Genomic DNA, 9,927 nt, shown 5'->3' with positions numbered 1-9,927 from the left:
AAACCAACAACAAAATATAAGGAAAAAAAAAAAAACACAAGAAAAACACATTTAGGCATAGCTCAGATACAAAAACCCTTCCAAGTTGCTACCAGAACTCTCCAAAGAAAAGTCGGTCTCAAGAGATTAGAAGTGGGATGGTTTAGCAGCTTTCAAGAGAATGGCAGAAATGAAAGCTAAAACAAAATCCATAACAACTGGAGTAATTTTCCTCAAAATTAAAATTAAAAAGCTTGACAGTGTCATAAAAATAATAGATCTCAGAAAAAAAGTGATGCAAGGAATGTTACTAAAAGTAAGGTTTATGAAGTTTGAGAATAATTACAGATAATGTGTATTTATTACTCCTCTAGGATCAATCTGTGGCACAGATTTTCATATCTGAAGCCAAATGCACAGATACTTATCATATCTGTAGTTATCTTTGCTCTCAACTCCCACTCATCTCCCTAGCGACACATTTACTGTTTCCATTTGTGATATATCAATATTCTTCATTTTATTTATTTAAGCATTCTCTTTCTAAAGAGAGAAGCGAAGGAAGCTAATCTCCATCTTTGATAGAAATCCCCACATTTTAAAAGCACCTAAATCCAAGGAGTGAAATCTCACATCCTGATCACCGTGCCATTGTGGCTATTTAATTCCTGATCCATTTTAAAATTAGAAACTTAAAGACATAACTCTAAATATGTTCAAAAGTCAGAGGAAAGAACAGTTTTTCTGCTCTTTTGAGAACACACTGCCCAGCACACAGTAGAGAAAATTAAGAACTGTGAAGTATCATACAGCGCACTGGGCTCCATACAGGAGGAAGGCTATAGCTAGATATTGAATTTGTTCAAGTCATGAGATCGGCTCCAGAGATAAATGACCCAGCCCTGCTCTGTCCACAGCTCCAGGATCCAGCAGCAGGCATGCTTTAACTTGTTCTGTACCCACACAGCACCTACCTTGTAGGGATGCTCAAGCACACAGTTGGTCATGGCAGGGGGTTGCCATAAGGCTCCTAAGCAGAGGTGAAAGATGTTTTTCTGTCTCACCCTTCCATTCAAAGTATGTCCATCGTACTGTTAACACAGTGCTCTGTGGAGATGTGGATGGGCAGCTGTACCACCATAGCTCAGGATCAGTGAGTTGGGCAGACAAAACCTCACAAAACCTCACTATTTTCTCCTGCTAATAGCATCATAATTTCTTATGACAAAAGTTAACAAAATCTCCCCAGATATTTTAAGTAACTTCACTGCTGAACAATTTCTTTTTTTCACTATAGCTATTTAAAAGTTAACTTGATCAAAACACACCATTTAAACACATCCGGGCTGTCTAAATCATGCACCAATTATCCTGCAGTACCTGTACACCTTTTCAAGATTTTAAAGAGAAACATCACCACCATCTTCACTACCCTCATTCTTTCTGAAAATGTTCTTATCTCCACATCCCAGGACGGCACCTAAGATTGTTGGAACTGAATAATTAAAGAGAAAGAAATCCAATCCCGTTTGAAACTTAGAAAAAGCCAAAGCAGCTGAGAATTTGACCCTGAGCTCAGGCAGCAGATCCCTCTGCATCGTCCCTGACCCGGGACGACCCTCCCAGCTCCCTCCTCTGCTCTCCAGGGAAACCCGCAGTGCAGAACCCGCTCCATCACACGGAGAAGTCAGACAGGACTCCTGTGCATCGTCAAGTAACCAAACCTGTTTTCTAACTTCTGCTTCAAAATGCAGGGCTATTCTCCTATATTTCATTTCACTAACTGAAAACAAAGGTGTGATAGAGATGGCAAAATCACTCCCAGAAAAAAAAAAAAAAAAGAAGAAAAACAGAAAAAAAAATTGGAAGAATTACTGTTAAAGAATTAATGGAAAGAAACTATTTTTTTTTTTTTAATACACAGTATAAAGTGATTAAAAGCTTGTTCATCACTTTGCTTAGTTGAATTTTAGAAAGGCCTACTTGCAGATTCTTTGAAGTGCATAATTGATGGCAGCGTGGTTACATCGGTGCAGAAGTGAACAACAGAAGTGAAGAATGTCCTTCTCAACATGAAATACAGTCAGTATCGGCCACAACCACAACACCCAGCTCCCTCTGCCTTCCAATGGAGCTATTTGATCCTCACCTGATTGCACAATCAGCCACAGATATCACTTGCAGTAAAATTCTTACTGGTTTGCTACCATTTTGACTTGTGCAAGATTATTTTTTTTGTTCAATTAGATCTGACAGAAAAATTAAAATAATCCTCTTTTACCTGCGCATTATCCTTTAAGTACTTAAGTTTTAATTATATCTCAGTCTACCTGAAGACATTCTGGGCAACTTCCAATAATGTGCATAAGCAGTTGAATACAGTGTAAAAGTGCATGTAATTTCCAAGTCCCCAGTTGTTAATGAAATCCCAAACATTCAGATTTTAATTGAACTAGATAAAGATTAAGAAGCTTAGCAGCAGCTGGTATTGCGAATTAGTTCTCAGCAGATTTTTATGTTGTACTCTAAATCATTGCTTTTGTAATCTTCCTAAATTGTCCTTTATCTTGCTAATGCAGATATGATTCTCAGAAAGCATTAGGCTTCCACTGTTCCCACTGCCTGTAAAATCTTGAACTGTAAAATCTTAATAGTCTTTTTTAATAAGTATTATGATCTATATGTATAATGTGCATTCAATAAAATCTTACTGTAATTAGAAGAAAAGTTTTTAGTTTTTCTACGTGACCTGTTTTACAGATTAGATTTATTAAATAGCATAAACTGTTGGAGCTGCATTAAGACCTATTTAGAGCCGCCTAGCATCAGATGAAAAAACTGTTCGAGACCTAATGCTTGGGGCTTGACTCTCCAGGAGGTCATTAGGAAGTTTCTTTCTCCTTCTGGTTCAGAGCATTTGGCATAAACATAGCTCTGCGCTGAAACGCCTGACAATATATAATCAGAGGTGATCAAACAATATCTCACTTGCAAAGATTTCACAGTACTGAAAGTATTCCATTAATGTGGAGTTAATCACTTGCTCCCACTATGTGAGGGCCTCCACAGGGCACAGGGCTCCGGCCCCATAGCCACCCTTAGCAGCACTCCAGGTACAGATAGAACACATGCGATAAGAGGGGCTATACACGTGCATCTCAGTGAAGGCTCAGTGTTTGCTTATTCACACTAACATAAATCAAATAGGAGCTCCTGTCTTTATGTGAAACAGGTTGTGGGAGGGAGGAAAAAAACAAAAAACAAAAAACACAAAATCATCCAAAAAGTAAGGACCATGTAAGTCCATTTTTCCCTGTGATGAGAAAAACAAAATCTAGTTATTTTTCCTAGCTAAATTATATTTGTCCTTTGAGTTTGTTGACAAATGCAGTTACATAAAAAATATAAAGGCGTAATACAGTCAACAGTGCAGGCATCACAGTTTAAGAAACATAACAGTTTCACTGAGGTATTTTAATATCAAGAACCAAATTTTTTCCTAATAAGGGACAAGTTGGGCAGAATAGCAAATGTGAATGTCAGAAGAGATTAAGTATCTTCACTTGCAGTCTTTCCTTTACATTAAGAGCAACGTGTGCAGACTTAACTGAAGAAATGTCAGTGCATTCTGTTGCCCCAGCTTCTTCCCAGCTGCGTTCTCATTTTTATCCTTATGTACTGAGCAAGGAGATCGCATTGATGCCTGCTGCCAAATAGCCCCTGTGCTCCAGTACAGAGATGGCTGCAATTCAGTGATGAGTGAAGTGATCATTAGTCTATACCTCTCTTCAAATAATTATGTTTGGTTCAGCAAGCTTTGAGATCTTTGAATGAAAGCTGCTATAAGTAGTGCTAAGCAATTTTCTCTCCCTCAAAGTAAAATGAAGCTGCTAGCTTTTCGTGTCTCTTTAGGCCTCTTATTACTTGCCATTTCCCCTTAGCAATCTTCTCATTCCAAATAGTGACATTCTGGCAGCCCAGCTATTTTCAGAAACTATTATCTAAGTCTGAGATTGGGAACTTTTTGGTGGTATTTTTTCAGGCAACCCATCTTGCTTCCTAAACTTCAGCAAACTTGCAAGTAGATTCAGAGAAACAACTCTACCTACCTTTTTTTGGCCATAAAACAAAGAGTTAATTTCCAACATTGCCTTCACATTCAAGCTATTTTCTGAAGTACAGCTCTAGATCTAAGAGTAACTTTGGTAGTTCAGCCTCAAATTTCTAAGCTTTTTAGAAAAGCTTGACAATTTTTTCCTAACATTAAATAACCCATTCTCTGGGTGTTCAAGTTCATGAGGGTTTTAGATGCCTGCTGCTGATTCCAAGATGCTCTAAATTGAGCATTCACAGGAAAGTCTTAAGAATTTCACCCTTCGATTTATTCCCATGAGAGCCCTGGGACTCAAATTGCTTTCAAGGCTGGAACTGGCTGCAAGGTTTATTGCTCCTTCAAGATACCCAGTAGCTAAGAGCATTAAGGAACTTCTATCCATATGGGTTTTCTAATGCAAAATGCATTATACAAATGTAGCTGACAGCAAAAGGAATTTTGTTATGGATTTCAGTAGTTTGTGTTCAGTTACAATCCTGAATCTCAATCATTCTCCTTTTCCAGCCTTATCCTTCAGTTTACCAACATGCTGCCAGAATAAAAACAACAAAATTGGAAATATTTGATGTAGAACAAAACTGAAACATTGAATTTTCATAAACACACAAAAAGGCAAGCAAGAGACCAAACATTCAACAAATAACTGTCTTTCTGCATGGAAATATGCAGGGTGAGAACTGCAAACAAATTATAATTATTTAAACTCCTGTTTAACAGACTAGTGAGCCTTATAATTAGTAACACAATCACTTTAAGACAAACATACTACATAAAATAATGGATCTTCAGCAATGCATAGCATATTTATGCTAACAATACTTTTTACGCTTTATTAATTAGCTTGGTGCTTTATCAAAGTTTGGAATTCTAAACATCAGTAATCTGTGCTCTCCGTTGGCTGGAGTATTTCATTCTTGATTCAAACTACATGTGAGAGTAGAAAAGAACTTCCATCTAGTTCTCACACAGCTTTAAGACTGACCTGCAGTGATGCTGATTGCACAGGACAATTGATCAATAAAATTCATGTATTTCAGTCCTTGCCTTCTAATATTCCCCCAGTATCCTTAACTGATCTCTGCTGGCTAATCCTCAACCCAGTTGCTGCTCACTGACATGAAAGTGACTGGCCAGCACTGAAAGGTGTTGTGGCCATGTCTACTGAAAAGTGATTCAAAAAGCTGGAGAACTTCTTTTTCCTGATGTACACCCACAAGTGCTAAACAGTATTTCTATTATTCAAACCATAAGGCAAAGAATGTTTCATTGACTGTCTAACGGAGTTAATAAAATTACCCATTCAAGTGCCACCTGCATGTATTAAAAATGCTTCCTGGAATTCCCATTTAGGCACATTATGCAGGGAGAAAAACAAAGAAAGCACCCGGGGACCAGCAGCCAAGATGCAGAAAAGAATGCTCGGATCGGAAGGCAGAAGTGGGGCAGATCGGTGCCAGAATAGGAGGTACTTCCCAGTAGAGCTCCCAGAGCAGGAACAGGCTGGAGCAGAAATGCCCTGTGAATCACTGATATGTGAAACAGGAAAGATACCCCAGGATAACAACTTGTCATGTGCTACAGCCACTTCAGAGAACAGAAACAAAGTCTAGTGACCACATCACATTAAAGATCCACAACTGCATCCGAGCAATTTACTAATGGAAGTGGTTTTATTCAAAGAAGTCTCATAAACTTAAATAGGAATCCTAGGTTTCAGTGAATCTCCACAGAGAAGCAGAACACTACGTTTTAAAACACTGCATAAACGTAAAGGATTTATATGCAATATTGGGGCCCTTAACATGGGGTCTCCTATGCACAGAGATCATAGCACATGGCTGCAGGACTTGCAGAACTTGCAGCACTGGGCTCTGGAAGAGAACCTCTACTGGAAGAGGGGAGTTGTTACAGTCATTGATTTAAGTTAATTAAGTTGACTGAGACGCATATATGTTTTTACATATGTACTAACCAGTAAGTTCATCTGTGGCATTAATGCAGCTAAAAACAATCTCCAACTCACACACACAGTTACAGTTTTTGTTACTAGAATGATATCAGGAACAAACAGCATGATTTTCTTAAAGCTAGAGACTAAATCTTATAATGACATTTAATAAAGAAACTCTCTTCAGAAGAAACTCATCGCTAACTCATCCACCACTCAGACTACAAAATACAGGTGCTCACAGGAAGCACATAAAGACTTGGATTTTTTTTTTAAATATTAAATGAAAAAAATACATGTTTTCTACCTCTATTTTGCTCTCCCTTCTAAAATGTGAAAACAATTTACCTGCTTTCAGTCTCTGGCTATGACAACTGTGTTTTCACTTCATCTAAATGCAAGTGAATAATCTCGGTCACGGCTACTGAGATAAAAGCTAAGAGAATTCATCTGTTGTTCTGCACAGCCACAAGATGTTGGTGACACCAATAATACCAGGAATGTGACTGCATGCTGAACATACAATCAGCTTCATTTGCAGACCCTACACAACAGCCTCCCAAATCCACTTTATTCATTTTGGTAATAATCAGACCAGTTTTCTGGACAAATATATAATGTCATAAGAACAGATCTATACTGACAACCAAGGCCAACTGCATAATGCTTGTCTAAGTGGCAATGAGATTCATTAATTAGGTTGCTGCTTTAGAGTGTTGTTCCCCTGCAGCTATAATCTACTCAAGGGTGTTTTCAATAGTATTGAATAGATGAAGCAATTACTAAGCAAAAATCCACTAACCAGTGGCCAGTGTCAGACTCCTCAGGCCATACTTTCAAAGCCTATCTATTTACTTGCATGACTGATTGAATTTGGAGGAAAAAAAGCAAAGCAAACAAAAATCCCCCAGTGCTTGTGTGTTCTCTGTGTTTAGGGGCATGATCTTCAAGAGAAAGCTTTCAACTTGCAGACACAATACTGCAGACTCAATTAAGATGAGAAAATCTAACTACAGGATACCTGGCTGCCCAACTGCACATGCAAATCGGGTGCTTAGGGATCAAAACACACATACTTTCAGAATTAATAGCAAACAAAGAGTATTGTCTATAGTTATTTGCCCTCTTTATTGACAGCAGAATAAGCAACTTGTAAAAATCATAAGATCTTGAGTCCAGCTTAGTAAGTCTTGTTCTTCCACTTCACTTACTAAAGCATGCTACTTACTGCTTTAGCCCAGTAATATCATTTCTGCAAAGTGACATATCCCTGAGCACCAAAATTAAATAAACACAGCCCATATATTTTGGCTTTAATGTAAACATGTGCAAAGATTTTCTTCCTGTGTTTTTTTTTTCCCCATCTTTATTGCTGCTTGGGCTAGCACTGTGTTTGTGGAGTGCATCATTAAAGTTGGGAACAACTGTAGAAGTACTTCCAGAACATTTTGAAAGTTGAGGGTCTGTAACTTGAATTGATCTTCCACAACTATCAAGAAATATCTTAAAGACTGGAGTTACTTGACTGGTTGGAGGTCAGGAAACATATTGACCTCTGTAATTTACCCATCAAGGAGTAAAGATGAAGCCATCTGCTATTCATGGACACTTGCAAGCAAAAGAAGGGAACACTGGGTTTTTTTTTGTGGCTTTATTCCGTTGTTCTTACTGTTCTGGGTTGTTTTTTGTGGGGTTTTTGTTTGTTTTTAAATTTTCTGAACCAGACGCAGTACTGTTATAAAGCTTTAAGCACCAATGCATTTGTTAATAGGAACTCGCAATGTGGAAGTGCCATTTCACAACTCTTTTCCTTTAAAGAAAAAAAAAAACACAACAAACTTTTAGCCTCTGCCCTTGACCTCCAAATTCATAAGGACCATATATGGCAAAAAAACACGCATGCATAAACTACATCATTTCTCCTCCCAGAAATAGAGAAAGCTTAGCCTGCAAGAGTTTCCGTTAAGGTCATGGCAACTCAACTACTGAAATGAAGTTAACATTGTGATATAAACTATTGCTGAAATCCAGTGGACGCTCAACTAAGTTCTCCTGAATTATTTTTCCTTTGTTTGGTCTCTGGTTTCAGGTATGCCTTGGAGCAGAAATGCACATGCTTCACTACCATTCAGAAGCAAAGGAAGAAGGAAAAACCCCTAAAAGTGAACTTGCTAAATCTTTTAACGGAGACAAATTTCAAAGGTCAATCCTAACAGTCAAGCTCTGGCTGGTCCAACCATACTAAGGTGGAGAGAGTTGTTAAATGTTCTCTTCATTCTTCACAGATGTTTGTATCAGACAGTAGGCCCACTCCTACTTCTTCCAGCTACCTTCATCTACTTACCTAAAAACCAAATGTGACCACAGACACTGCAACAGAAACGGACTCAATGACATAACTGAAAAACTACTACTTCAAACTAATCCTCACAGAAACAGCACACCCAACTCATGAACTGTAATTCAGAATAAATTAGCTACTGACAAATGCAGGTGAGGGACACACATAGTAGGAAGTCATTCACGCTAATGGGGCTTCCAAGTTTGATAAAAGTATGTCTAGGCAGGTGATTAGATAGGCTATCATTCTGACGCTTTGTTCTTTTAAGTAGGCAGTGCTGCTTTCTGTAATGAGCCAGAACATTCACATTTGAATTCCACGTCTATGAAGCATTCCTTTCATTCCCTCATGTAGAAGCAGAATGAAAAGAAACAAAGAAATCAGCTGGTTCCTGACTAAAGATTTTCAGCTCAAGTTATTAAGCTGAGAACGGAGTAAAATGTTCACCAGTGGCTGACAGCACATAAGCACCTGCATTGGCTTTCCAGTTATCTTGGATCATGATTACAGCAGGGTTCTTTATGTCTCCTTGGTGCTGTATGGACACCTTTTTCAAAACTACAAAGAGTGACCCTGAACCCTCTCCACACATCTGCCTCAAAGCTGTGGGTCAGCTCCAACCTGCTGCCCCTGCCTCTATGCAGTGTGAGCCACTGCTGCCCCCCACCTGGCTACACGTATACATACACTAGGTATCTCTGCTTCTATTTATTTTCCCTTTACACACCTTCAACACTAAATAATCCACTTAATTAATCAAAGTTTGCAGTTATCTTCCTTTTCCTTCTTCACAACCCTCTCTTGAAAGAGTTCTTTAAAAATCACAGCAAAAATTCCTGGACTGATGTTCTTATTAACCTGTTCTACCACAGTTCCTGATCAGGAGATAGACCAGTTACCCAGCTATGTCTCCTATTCCTTTTATTAATTACCTGGTTCAAGACAAGTTAGAAGATTCCATACCTGGCCAGCATTCCACTGCTGATGCTTTATAAACTCAGGTCAGGAAAACTAGGCTTTTTATCTCAAAGATTGTTTGCATTTTACTTAAAGATATAGTAGTAGATACAGAGGAAGATGAAGACACGGCAAGCCAGTGTAAGCCTGTATGCGTAGGCACAAACAAACAAACATGCACTGTTAACTCTTAAGACATCTTTCTGTTTTAACTAAATGTCATCACACGTGCATCTGAAAGTGATCAGGATCGTTAATATCTGAAAGATATTTGTCAGAAAAAAAAAAAACGCTCTTGTTCTGTGACAGAGAAGAATTTGTATTTGATGAAACAGTTACAAGCAGGATTCATAGCTGCTTGTCTATCAACTTTGATCATGGAAACTTAAGAAATATATTCTACCACATTTTGATTTCACTTAAGATTTTTTAATTTTTTTTTTAAATAAGTGAATTAAGATACAGGTAGATAATCGATAATCTAATTAGCACAAACATCTTGTTTACTGAAACTTCCAGCAAACTTTAGAAGTCTGTTACCCAGTACTATGATTGCCAGCCCCAAACTACTAATTTTTCTCTTCCATT

The sequence above is a fragment of the Meleagris gallopavo genome, chromosome 22 (genome assembly GCF_000146605.3).
Source record: "Meleagris gallopavo isolate NT-WF06-2002-E0010 breed Aviagen turkey brand Nicholas breeding stock chromosome 22, Turkey_5.1, whole genome shotgun sequence".
NCBI lineage: Eukaryota > Metazoa > Chordata > Aves > Galliformes > Phasianidae > Meleagris > Meleagris gallopavo.
The sequence above is the reverse complement of the archived record's forward strand: the minus strand, read 5'-3'. Positions refer to the sequence as shown.